At 40.5% G+C, this 12,839-nt stretch overlaps 1 non-coding gene across 1 annotated transcript; it reads left to right on the top strand.

Moving 5' to 3' along the window:
- The first annotated feature begins 1,254 nt into the window (after positions 1 to 1,254).
- LOC150008342 (small nucleolar RNA SNORA71) lies at positions 1,255 to 1,388 on the top strand. The gene has a single exon (XR_016511514.1). It is a non-coding gene; the product is annotated as a small nucleolar RNA SNORA71 (small nucleolar RNA).
- Positions 1,389 to 12,839: the final 11,451 nt, after the last annotated feature.

Below are 12,839 nucleotides of genomic sequence, written 5' to 3'. Positions count from 1 at the left end.
TGCTGCTCTTCCTTAATGAACTTATTGAGTTCCCATTTGAGACTGGGCTTTGGTCTAATAACTGAATTGCTGTCATATTGACCACACTTACACTCTCATTTATTTTCTCTTCCATGTGAAGTGAGTTTTATTGTACCTTGACCAAATGCCCCAAACCATACTCACTTGTAGTTGGCAACTAGACAATGAATCTCAATGAGATATCTCATTTAAATGAACCTCTTGGTGTAGACAGTCTCTCCTAATGGATGTTCTTCATGCCTCCATGCCTGCTCTAGTACATGTAACTGCAGGAGCATCATATCCTAAAAGCACTATGAGGGCCCTTGGGTACCCTTTCCCAAATGCCATGATCCCTTAGTAAGAACCTTGCACATCAACTTGAATGGCCTCAGTGCTCTGTGATGGATGAGTAGATAAAGAAAGTGTGGCACATATGTAAAACAGAATAAAACCGAGCCATAAAAAATGAAATATTGCCATTTGGCATGAGTAGAGCTTGAGGATATTGTGCTAAGTTAAATAAGTCAGGAAAGGATAAAATCATATGATTTCACTCACATGTGGTACATAAAACAAAAAATAACAAACAAATTAACACACCAAAACAAAAACAAATTCATACATACAGACAATACAGTGGTGATTACCGGAGGGGAAAAGGGTGACGGGAAAGCCAAATGGGTAAAATGGGTCAAATATATGGTAATGGATGGAAATTAGACTTTTGGTGGTGAGCACACAATAGAGTAGATAACTATTAAGTTATAATATTGTACACTTGAAATATATGTAATGTTACTGACCTCAATTAAAAATAAAACTTGCCTGGGCCATGGGGCCCCTAGATATTCAGTTAAACATTATTCTGAATGTGCGCGATGGTGTTTCTGGGTGAGATAATGTTTTAATTGTAGACTGAGACAGCCTACACATTGCCCTCTCTACTGTGCGTGGGCCTCATCCAATCTGCTGGAGGCCTGCACAGAACAAAAAGCAGAGTAAGGGAGAACTTGCTGTCTCTGCCTGACTGACCTCGTGTTGGGGCATTGTGAAATGGATAAAGTCCCCTGAATACGATATATGTCCATAAACTTTCTTGCATCCAGCTGGAACAAAACTTCCCTGTAAACACTGATTCTAGATTCTAATAATTTCTCTGACAGTTTCTAGCTTATCATTACTTCAAGTCCTTTTTGTGTGTATGCATAAACCATCAATGCACAGCAGAAAGAGTTTTTTGAAAAATTTCCCCCCTACATTTGAAAGCAATTGTAGGCTGCCTGTGCTCTGGTCATTGATAGGGCAGGAAGAGTAATTGCTGAAAGCATTTCCCCATGTATGGAGGGTCCACCCCTGTCTCTTCCAAACCCTGGAGCTTTCTCACATATATAAAAAAAAAAAAAGAGCAAGAGAGAAAATTTTGATACTTCCTGCTTTTCTTGAAGATAGAGGGCTGCCTTCTTCTTCGCTCCATAATTTAAAATAATTTTTATTTTTAGTTGTATAATCATTCATTAAAATAATAAACCCAATAACTTTATTTTTAAATTATCTACCTATTTTCTTCTAATTATTTATATGCATACCTACTTTTTGTGCACTGAAAAACCATATTAAATAAATTTTGGTGCACAAAGATTATCATAAAAGTTGAAAGGATATTGCCATGTGTCCATTTATCAAAATGGGATAGTGCAGGTTCTTTTCTTAATCAAGAGTGTGGTGGAGTCCTCCCTTTTGGACAACTAAACTGGGTGAGAGTTCAACATCATTTTTTTTTTTTTTTTTTGGTCTGTATAAATGTTTGCTCATTCATAGATTTTTGAGTTTGAGAAAATGCATCCAGAACATCTAGACATGCTCTGAAATTTCAGAGAGCTAATACTTGTGTCTTTGTATTAACATTCTGGTTTGTCTAATGATTGCGAAACATCTACCATTTCTTTTCTTTTCTTTCTCTTTTTTTCCCTAATCCTCACACAAAGACATGCCCACTGATTTTAGAGAGGGGGAGGGAAGGATAAAGAGAGAGGAAGTAACATCAAAGTAAGAGAGAAACATCAATTGGTTGCCTCTTATATGCACCCTGACTAGCGATCAAACCAGCCTAAGCATGTGTCCTGACCAAGAACCGAACCCACAGCCCTTTGGTTTACAGGATGATGTTCCAGCCAACTGAGCAACACCAGTTTGGGGCAGAATCTGAAAAATTCCAAATTCTTAAACATGTCCAGTAAAATGACAAATTAAGTACAAAGGAAGAGTCTCGGGTCATTTTTACATCTTCTGGGTTGGTGAGCCAATGTTTTTGACAACACACAAAGAAAATTTAAAAATTATAATATAATCATAATTCATTTATTTTTTATGCTTCCAGCTGATCTCATCTTTATACCATACTTATTATTTTAATGTTTTTAACACAGTTGAAAATAATGAATACAGATGAAATAGTTCCTAGAATGCTAAAATAGTGAAATAAAGCAATAGGAAGAAAGATCACTGTGATTACTATTTTTAGTTTAGATTTTATAAAAGGGTCCAAAAGACCTAAAAAGTAATTAAAAGAAATATTATTTTACTAAAAATATTAAATAATATTATTATATAATAGTGAATACTATTTTTAAATAAATTTTCTCTGTGTTATTTGAAAAATCTCTAATAAGTAACAAAGTTAGGAATATCAATTTATACAAACAAAACTGCTCAAGAAAACCTCAAAACTAAGCATGCATTTAGTGACTTGACGATGCACTGAAGATTCCAAACTTCACTCTGTCAAGTTGCTTTTATTAAGACAGATCGTGATGTTTCCCATGTAGATTTTAACACCTAGAAACTTGGCAATTACTTAAAACAAGAAGATTACTAATGATGTAGTGAGATGATGACCCATGGGCACTATGCAATAAAATAGGTTGTCATAATCATAATGAGTCATTAGTGGCATTTGCTGGTTACTGTGTGCTGTGCAGAGGACACTCCTCTGCTGCCCAAAGTCTGCTTGTGGCCAGGTGGTTTTCCTGAGACTTAGTCTGCACTCAGCTTGCTCTCCAGGCCCATTCCTTCCACCTGAACTGCAGGACAGCTACACCCTCACAGGGAGCTCTGTGGGAGACCAGAAACATCTGATGCCCTAAGACATATTTGTTTTCATTTCTATGTAATTTAACCAAGCAGAGTCTTGGCTTAAATCTCAGATGATTTAATTGACTGATTATTGACTCAAATGTGAGGAATCTGATAAAAGCTAAATTCTAAGACAAAAAACAAAACAAAATAAAGAAACACTTGTCTAAATAGGTGAAGTAAGGGAAAATGAAAGCTATTTTGCTGATGAAAACTCCTGGCTTCCGTGTCCCATTGAGCCCAACAGAGATGTGTAAGTCAGGATGTTTAGGACATGAATCCAGGTAGCAGAGTGCCTTGCCTTGACTCCTGGAGGGTCCCCAGCCTGTGAGGAGAGGAAAGTCAGAGGTGACCTTCAGGCTTATGAGTCTGGTACTTACACACCAGGCTGCAGGTTACACTCTTCTTCTGGTGTGACTAAGGTGTCACAGCTATTTTATATATAAGTGGTTTGGGACAAGAAAATCCAGTATGACCTAAATGTGCCAATGAGAGCTTCTGAACGGTTCTTCTATTTGCCACCACATAGCATAAAATTCAGCCTTGCCTTGTGAAGCGATATGTCTGGGAAAGCTACTCCAAGAGATAGTTAATTTTACCTAAATTGCTTTTAAGAAGTGAGGAGGGATAGCTAAGAAAATGAGCTAACAGGATGCTTTTAAAAATGAGTTTAAATGAGCTGCTTTCAAAGATTCATGTTTACCTACATAATATCAGGCATTAAGACTGTCTTGCCAAATGTACCACCTTTGCAAATTAGTATTCCTGAAACAAATGACTTTCCTATCAGTGCATCAGATTTTTTGGCAATGTACTGCTATTGAAGGGCAAGGACCATTATTCTTTAAGGCAAGATGCAAAGAAAATGAGACCCAATCCAGGAATGTTCATGGCTGAGTTTCAAATACACTTGTACTAATAATCCTTGAAGCAGCAATCCTGTGCATTATAGATTGCCCCAAACATCTCTGGGTAATATTTACACTAGAACAAATGTTGGCTTTATGTAGAATAAAACTGTGCTAACATTTTGGGCAATTAAAAGATAAAACATGTATGGCTTATTGAAACAAAAAGGATAGCTACTTTTTTAGAGTACTGAATAGTTTTTTTTCTTTATTGTTGTATGGGATATAAAAATTAATCCCTTCAAAATACAGGAGAAGTAAGTGCAGCACCTGCTTGGAATGCCTTTGCAAAGTGGATGGTCATTACATGGAAAGCCACACCTGTGCCACAGTGTCATGAACTGTGCCCATAATGGGTGCATGTCTACAGACTTTACCATAAACGAGAAGCTGCCCACAAAAACTAGTAGTTTTCTTAGCAGCAAAATGGCACCAGTTGTTAGACATCAGTTCAGCAAACTCAGTACTTGAGTTCTGGCTAAGAAAGAATTCAGAGCCAAGGCTTAAATTATAAGACAATGTTTATTTAGCAAGTCACAGAGATAGACATAGTGAGTGATTGAAGAAGAAATGGGCTCAGGAAGCAAGTTACAGAGGCAAAGCAAGGGCCTTTGGAGTTTAGGAGAGGGAGAGAGAGATGTGCCTTGAGAGATGAAAGAGGGAGGAAAGGTGTGGGCATGTTCTGGAAAAAAGGGAAAAAGAGCCTGCTTGGGGTCCCTGTCTTACGGGCTTTTATTTGGAGGTCTCAAGGGAGGATCTCAACAAAATAATCATCAACTCTCCCTCAGTGTTGTGGTCTTCACTGATTGGTCTGTGTGATTTTTCTTCTCCTCTGGATCTGGAGCTGAAACAAAGCTGAAGCCTAGATGTCATCTCCAGGGTTTAATGCTTAAGAGAGTGGTTGTGCAGGGATTTGTAGTTTTGCCTATTGCTAGGCACCTGGGGCTTTCTGCCCTGGTGACCCTCTGCACCTGGCCTCTCATTCCTACCCTAATCATGCCTATCTAACTACCTACTACAGTTTGATTCAACGAGCAATGATTTCACTTCAAAATGAGGAATAGTCAATACACTTGGTTTTATGTAGCTTATCTCTTCTGATAAGCATAGAACAATTCATATTATATTTGCATTAAAATGGAATTGTAGTTTATGTACACCTACCATGAATATTTTTGACATCATAAATATTGAGTTAACAGTAGGGATGTTGATCTATTAAAACAGAGGGAACCACCACTCACTTCTCTTAGTTTTTGCTGTTTACAAATTTTTGTGAGTTGGACTTTGAAAAAAAAAATGGATATAACAGACCTGTATAAATAACTCATGCATATTTTATTAAAAAAATAAATAGGTATCATTTCCTTAAATTTAATGTTTACATTTAATTTCAATAAAATAGCGTGAAAAGTTTGAGATTCAAAATTTTCATAGTGTGTTTACTTCACAAAACAAAATTTAACATCCCTCTGTCTCTCCCTCCCATGTTCTCTATATCAGCGATTTTTAAACCTTTTTTTATCTCATGGTACTCAAACATGAATTATTAAAATTCTGCAGCACACAAAAAAATATATTCTATTTTTGACGATCTGACAAAAATGGGTATAATTTTGATTTATTCACACCAGACAGCTATTGTTGTGTTGGCTGTTGTCATTTCTTTTATTTGACAATCTAAGGGAAAAAAGGTCAGTGCCCCTAACTAAACAGTCAAGTATTGCATGTTTTAAAAAGCCTTGTGGCACACCAGTTGAAAATTGCTGCTATATATTTGTATATTTATATCTGTACATTTATATTTATATATCACCTACATCTATAATATCCATATTATCATCCCTCTGACTAGCTGGTGAAAATTTTTCAGTAACTACTAGAACTATTTTTTTTACCAGAAGTTTCTGTCTTTTTGCTCATGGCAATCACAAATATCAAAATATATTTTGTGTGTGCCTTTTCCAAGGTTTCAGAAGAGTTTAAGTGGGTTCATAATGGAGATCACTGTTTGCTCAGTTAAAACCAACAACTCGGGGACTTCCCAATGCCTGGACAGGCCATGGAGCAGACACATAAAGATAAAAGGAGGCCCGGTCTGCGGGCTGAGCACCTCAAGCAAATAAGTGATCGGATGGTGCTATGCAAATAAGTGATGGGTCATCTCACAGGTCTGCAATAAGCTGTGCATTAAGAGCAGCAGCCCGCTTCTTGATTGTGGGTCCGGGGAGCCTTTCCTTTCAGGTTGCCAGACAACATGCTGCGGCTCTGTAGGAGACACTGCTTTCCCAGTCATCACCACTGAACTTTTACCAATCACACACACACTCAATGCACTCCTTCATTAAATCAACAGAACCTCTCTGTGTGGATGGCCTCATTTATTTACACAGGCTTTACCTGGGCAAGTCACTTAGGTCACCATCCTTATAAGGTTTAAAGAGTCAGGTTTTGAATGGATTAATCCCAAGAGAGCCAGAGAAGTAAATGAAAATTTTTTCCAGGTCCCTATTCATACGTGGATCATTGTCACAGAGTCTATTGTAAAGAGCTCCGTGACATACGAAGTTTGTGATAGGATGACTCAGGATCGAATGACTGTATCTTCTCAGATACTATTGAGGGTTCCTGGAGAGGAAGATATTCTACCTCAGGACAGTAGCATTAACTCCTGTCCGAGTTTCCAGCCTGCCAGCCTGCCTTCTGGATTTCAGAGTTGGTGCCCAATACTCTGAGCCAATTTCTTAAAATATATTTAATTTTTATAAAATTACATATATGAATAATACAAATACATCTACATAGACACATTATTGATAGGCTATATATAAATTTATATAAAGAATATATCTACGTGTTCCATCTATTTATATATTTATACCTATACTTACATCTCTATATCTATCTCTTTCTATCTATCTATCTATTTATCTATTATTGGTTCTATTTCTCTAGATACATCATCCAAGGCAAAGACTATCTCCCAGGCAGAAGAGAAGAACCTGAGGTGAGGAGCAGAAGGTACGGACACCCTGTTCTCAGATGGGTCCTCCCCTATTACAGCAGGAAACACCACTCAGAACCTTGCAGACTTCCTACTGCTTAATCAGGACTTGGCCAGTTCTCTGTAGAGACATGGAAACAAAGATTGTCCATATTTAGCATCACCAGGGATGTTGACCATATATTTCATATCAAACAAAGTTCTGTAAGGCCAGATAATAGAGTTTGTGAAGACATGAAGCTGAAAGAGAGGATTATCTCTCAAATTCTTTTTTCAAGTTTTCACCTGTTCTTTTATCTCCTTCAGAGAAAGCAAAGGAAATATTCCACATTTTTTCCAAGACAGCACCCTATCTCTATACCTAATGTTCAGTAACTCTAATATGGAGAAAAATGAAGGCCTAATCTCTCTCATCATGGTGCTGGACTAGAGCACAGAAAACTTGATGTGCACTGTCATTATTAGAAGGTGGTTTGAAGGAGTTCTAGTTTCTGGTAAGTAAAATTTATCAAGTTGAGTTCCCACTCTCCCAACTACAGTGTCCTGGGAGTCCCTGTAGCTGGGATAGTGGGAACTATCATGGACATGAAATTCTAGGTGCATGGAGAGTTGCCAAGACCAGAAAAACCTGCTCTGGGAGAGATTATCTCTGGGTCCTGCCCACCGTGGAAAGCATCAGTGCTGTGGTTCCTGGGAGGGGGAGGTGAAGCAAATGTGCACAGAGGCTGACAGGTAATATGGGACAAGGGTCAGAGGTCTCCTCAGAGACCACAAGCCCATCCACAGACCTCAATATACCACACTGTAAATAACTGTGTTGCCCATTTTTTTGTACAAACCTTTTTTGGGTATGATTATTTATTTTCTGTCCTTAGTCAGTGTGTGTGTCTAAGAGTGTGTGAGCCTGAGTGTGTGCATATACACGTGTGTGTGTGTAGAAACTAAAAGCTGATGCTTAGTGTAACATAAGACTGATCCATGAATCTCAAGGAATGGTGACCAGTAGACAGAAATGACAAGGACATGGCAATGTTCTCAGTCCTCCCTCTCCAAAAACCTCGTCACATGTCAGGACAAAAAGTTAGTGGATGTTTTACACATGATCCCTTGGTCTCAAGGTCAATAAGTCAGCCCCAGGCACATTTTTTGTAACAGACTCCTTCACCTCTGGTTCAAATCATTCTCAATCCTAAAACTGTGAAAAGATGGACCAAGTATATATCGTGTACCCACTTTCCTGCCTATAACTGCATTTTCTAAATTTAGAGCATCCCTCTGAGATTTGGAGACAGTTTGACATTTTTATCTTAATTTTGTCTCATTGCTACTGCATTGTATAAAGTATTACAATAGAATACCGAGTACAGCAGCTGAAGAGTGGCTAAATTGACAGTCACATACATGAGTTTGTCCTTTCGAGGAAACTCTAATTATTAAGAGTTAAATACTCTGCTACTTGCTAAAAATAATAAGCTAGAATTCAGGAGGAAGATTCCCAGAATATTGTGACAATAGCTGACAGCAGAGTAGAATCCTTGTGTTTTCTTCAAGGTGTGTTCTCATTATACTGTAGACTCCTGGTTAACCAGGATGAGGACGCCCAGGAACAATAGTAGATATAACTCAGCAGATCGTAATGAAAACAGAATATTCTATAGAGTTCAAAATCAATAGATTTTAGCCAGTCTTATGCTAATGAACAACTCAGATTTCTTCACTAGTCTCTTGGGGGTTTGAGTAAATTACAACCGCAAAGCTCCACCCGGAGTCAGGGTCAGCACTTTCCTGGTGGGCTCTCTCTAATGCCTCTTTCCAACCACAGGCTTCGGCAGGCCAAGCTTGGATGCTCAGTTATGCAGTATTGATTTAAGGACATATTTGTCCTCATCTGTTCAGGAGGAACACCAGACCTGGATTCCAGGGATCTCATAATTAGATTCAGTCTATTTTGTATTAACTAATTAGGACGGTTCTTTTTTCTGCATGCTCCTTTCTGTCTGCTCAGCAACTTTAATCCTTTTTATTTTGTGAAGCTATAATGTAAGGTTCATTATTTTCTTTTTAAATATTTGACGATGCACTTCTAGACTGATCGGAGTGATTGGGGATACAGTAAAAGAAATACAGATCTAATTTTTCTCTACCCTTTTAATAGTCTTTCTTTACACTTTCTTGTGATGTTCCCTCCCCTCCCACACCTCCTGCACATGTGCATGTGCACGCGCACACACACACACACACACACACACACACACACACACACCTATGAACACATGCGCAGCTCCTACTGACCTTGGTGCACACAGCTGTGTATCTGAAGGCTCTGATCAGACCTTTAACAGATAACCTTGTATTCCACTAATATTAAACCCTGGGTTGGCAAAAGAGATGGCAGTTGTGGCCACATATTTGCTACACAAGTCTCAAATTCAGCCCAACTACTGAACAGCTTTGATTTAACATTTGATCTTAATGAAGCAAATTTTCTGGAACTACACCTCTTGAGCCTGACTCTGCACTGCCTTTGTCCTGGCTGAGCTACCCATGCCCAGAGCTTCTTTTGAAAGCAATGTGAACCCTAAGCTTCGGCCAGTTCTTTGGAGACAGGCAGGGGTGGGAGAAGCAAGCTTCATGAGGGCTGTGGATGAGGAGAGAGTCATCTGCTAGTCTGTTGGATAAGTCCAGGATGCAGTGCAGAGGTGAGCCACATTGAGGGACATTATGTGCATTGATCACACAATGGCCATGAATGAAAATGCAGTGACTGAGAGTCTCCTGCACAGTGTGGAGACAAGTAGGATAGATCTGAACTAGAGGACAGAGGCACAGATCATCAAGCAGTTAATATCTACTGAATTTTACTAAGCATTTGGGATCATTAATGTAGATTATGTTCATTGGTACTTCTTTATAATTATGATATCATGTATGCATCCTAATTCAAATCTGGTGAAACAATCCAACAGAGTAAGTATTAAGATGCCCCTAATCAGCACATGGCCAAGATGCCCCTTCTTGGCAGTCCATGGGCCTTTTTCCCTTCAGCACCGTGAAACTGATTCTTTACTGGTAGGTAGTCTGTCAAACATAGCCGTGTCTTTACTTTTAAAGCTCAAAATAATGCACCTTTTAAAATCCAACAATTGTATTATCCACACTTCTATTGACAAGGGAGAATGTAAGTCTATGGCCACCTTCCATGGTACCTGAAAATCAGAAACAGAGGAGGGTTAAAGTGAGAGTGAGGGTAAAGGTGAAGCCCCTGGTGGGCCAGTCACCCAACTGGTGCATGTCAGACAAAAGAAGGAAGATAGACAAATGCCTTTAAAGTAGTGATGCTATCAAAGCTGACTTGGAGAACTGGGAAAGGTTTCATTGTCACTGAGAGGTCAATTCTGCCAGTTTTGTCCTCAGTTCATCTGAAAGTTGTGTTCCAAACATCTTATAGCCAAAATAAAGTGTAGATCATTCATCTTATTGTTAGTCATGAAGGTGATGTTCTATGTCTTCCGAGAAGGTGCCCAGAAGTCAGGAGCACGGCGTGCCCTGGAGCTGCTTAAACACAGTTCTTTACCTTTCGTTTGTGTGTGCTGTATGTCCTGGGCTTTTGGATAATGAAATCATTAGATAGTTTTTTCACACTTTCAAAAATCTATGCCCTAAAAATTTAAACAAGTTGTGCGGTGTTTTGTTTGTTAGGTGCAAGCAAAAATCTCTTTGGTGTAAAACCTATCCAATCTGCTAACTGTGCTCTTCATGGGCTTTGGCTATGAGGGCCTATAGATTGTTCTTCCCAGCACAAGGTCAGAATCGGACTCACTCCACCCCACCCCACCTCCTGCCCTGGTGTGTCAGCCTGGCCTCCCTCATGGGACAATGCTGCCTGAGTCTTGCAGGAGCTTTCTGTGCTGATCCAACCCATAGAGGTAGCTGTCTTAGCAGACCATCTGTGTCGTACATACCACCTCATATGGACCTCACTCACCTGGGATATGCTGGGTGTCACCCTGTCATAGGTTCATTTGCTCTGCTTCACTCTGAGTCTGAGCAAATTTGTGCATGACCCTCTAAGATTTCCCTGAAGTCCGTGTTGCTTGAAATCATAGTGGTCGGAGAAGTTATGTCAGCCTGAATGCTGATGCCCAAAATAATATAGGAGAGGAAATGTTCCAAGGATTGCTTTGTTAATCTGTATGCACAACATCCATGTGGGTACCTGTGCCCCCAGTGCTGTGCTAATGTGTGTGCAGGTGTGTGTGTGCGTGTTATATAATTACTATGAGGTCCTAACTAGCCTTCAGTCTTATTCTGAGGATGGAGTGCTGAGGACCGTGCTGGTCTGTTCTTTTTCAGGATGCCCACGTTCAAGGAACAACACAGAGGTTTAAAAAATGCAAATTTGAGAAATCAGCTGCAGGCCCCAGTGAGAGTGCTAACACTGGAGAAATTACCAAATCTCTTTGTTCTTCCTCTTCTTATGACCTTAAATGAAAATAATATCTTTTTACTAGAATTTCTATAAAACATAAGTGAAGTAACACTTGTAAAGCTCTTTACATGGTGTCAGGCACAGAGTAAACACTCAATATATTTTGGCTACTATTTTTATGTTAGCAACTTACCTCTATTTTACTATTGGGGAGGGGCAAGGAAAGGGAAGCAAGTGTTATATCAGTATCATAACTTTTTAATATGATGTTTCTTTCTCTCTTACCTGAATTTTTCTCATTTTCCCTTCCATTCGTCGTCATCGGCAGCCGTCCGTCTCGAGAGACGATGGCGTAGCTTCTTGAGAGTCTATCTGTACCGCCGAGAATGGCTGTGCAGTCCGATTCGGGAGTGACAATCCCTGCCGCACTTGGTGCAGGTGAAGGCAGATGGCTGTTGTTGCTGCTGTTGACGCTGCTTCCGCCTCGATCTTTTCTGGACCGCCTCCTCGTTGTGCGCAGCCTCCGCGCGTGACGTACCTTGCCTGACCGCGAGCCTCCAGGCTAGGCGGTCGTCTGCTTGAACTTCCCATGTGTTGAGATTGATGGAGCATTGTGTCATGTCCTTTTTGCAGATGTCTTTGAACTGCAGTTTTGGGCGCCCTGTCATCCTCTTGCCTTCTGCTAGCTCGCCGTAGAGGAGGTCTTTGGGGATACGGCCTGCATCCATTCTTTTGACATGGCCGAGCCACCTGAGGCGTCTCTCGCTAAGAACTGCATGCAAACTGCTCATATTGGCTCGCTTCAGCACCTCGGTGTTGGGGACCTTATCCTGCCAGGCGACATGCAGGACATGTCGCAGGCACCTCATGTGGAAGCTGTTGAGTTTCCTTTCGTGCCTTGCGTAGGTGGTCCACGTCTCGCTGCCATAGAGGAGAGTGCTGAGTACGCAGGCTTGGTAGATGCGCAGTCTGGTTTTCTCAGTGAGGCTGGAATTGTTCCACGCTCGCCGGTTCAGTCTGGCCATAACTGTGGCTGCCCTGGCAATTCTCCGGTTGACCTCCAAGTCGACTGACAGAGAGCTCGAGATGGTGGACCCGAGGTAAGTGAAGTCGTTGACAACCTCCAGGGTGTATCCGTCGATGGTGATGCATGGGGGAGTCCCCGTGCCTTGAGCCATAACATTCGTCTTCGTCAGGCTGATGGCTAGTCCGAACTCCTTGCATGCGTGGGAAAGGCAAGTGACTAGCTGCTGGAGTCCCTCTTCGGAGTGTGATGTCAAAGCTGCGTCGTCGGCGAAGAGCATCTCATGGATGAGCACCTCTTTGACTTTGGTCTTGGCTCGTAGACGGGCCAGGTTGTAGA

Source organism: Furipterus horrens, unplaced genomic scaffold, assembly GCF_987537825.1.
Source record: "Furipterus horrens unplaced genomic scaffold, mFurHor1.1.pri manual_scaffold_5, whole genome shotgun sequence".
NCBI classification, from domain to species: Eukaryota; Metazoa; Chordata; class Mammalia; order Chiroptera; family Furipteridae; genus Furipterus; species Furipterus horrens.
This window is presented reverse-complemented; position numbering and strand designations above follow the sequence as displayed.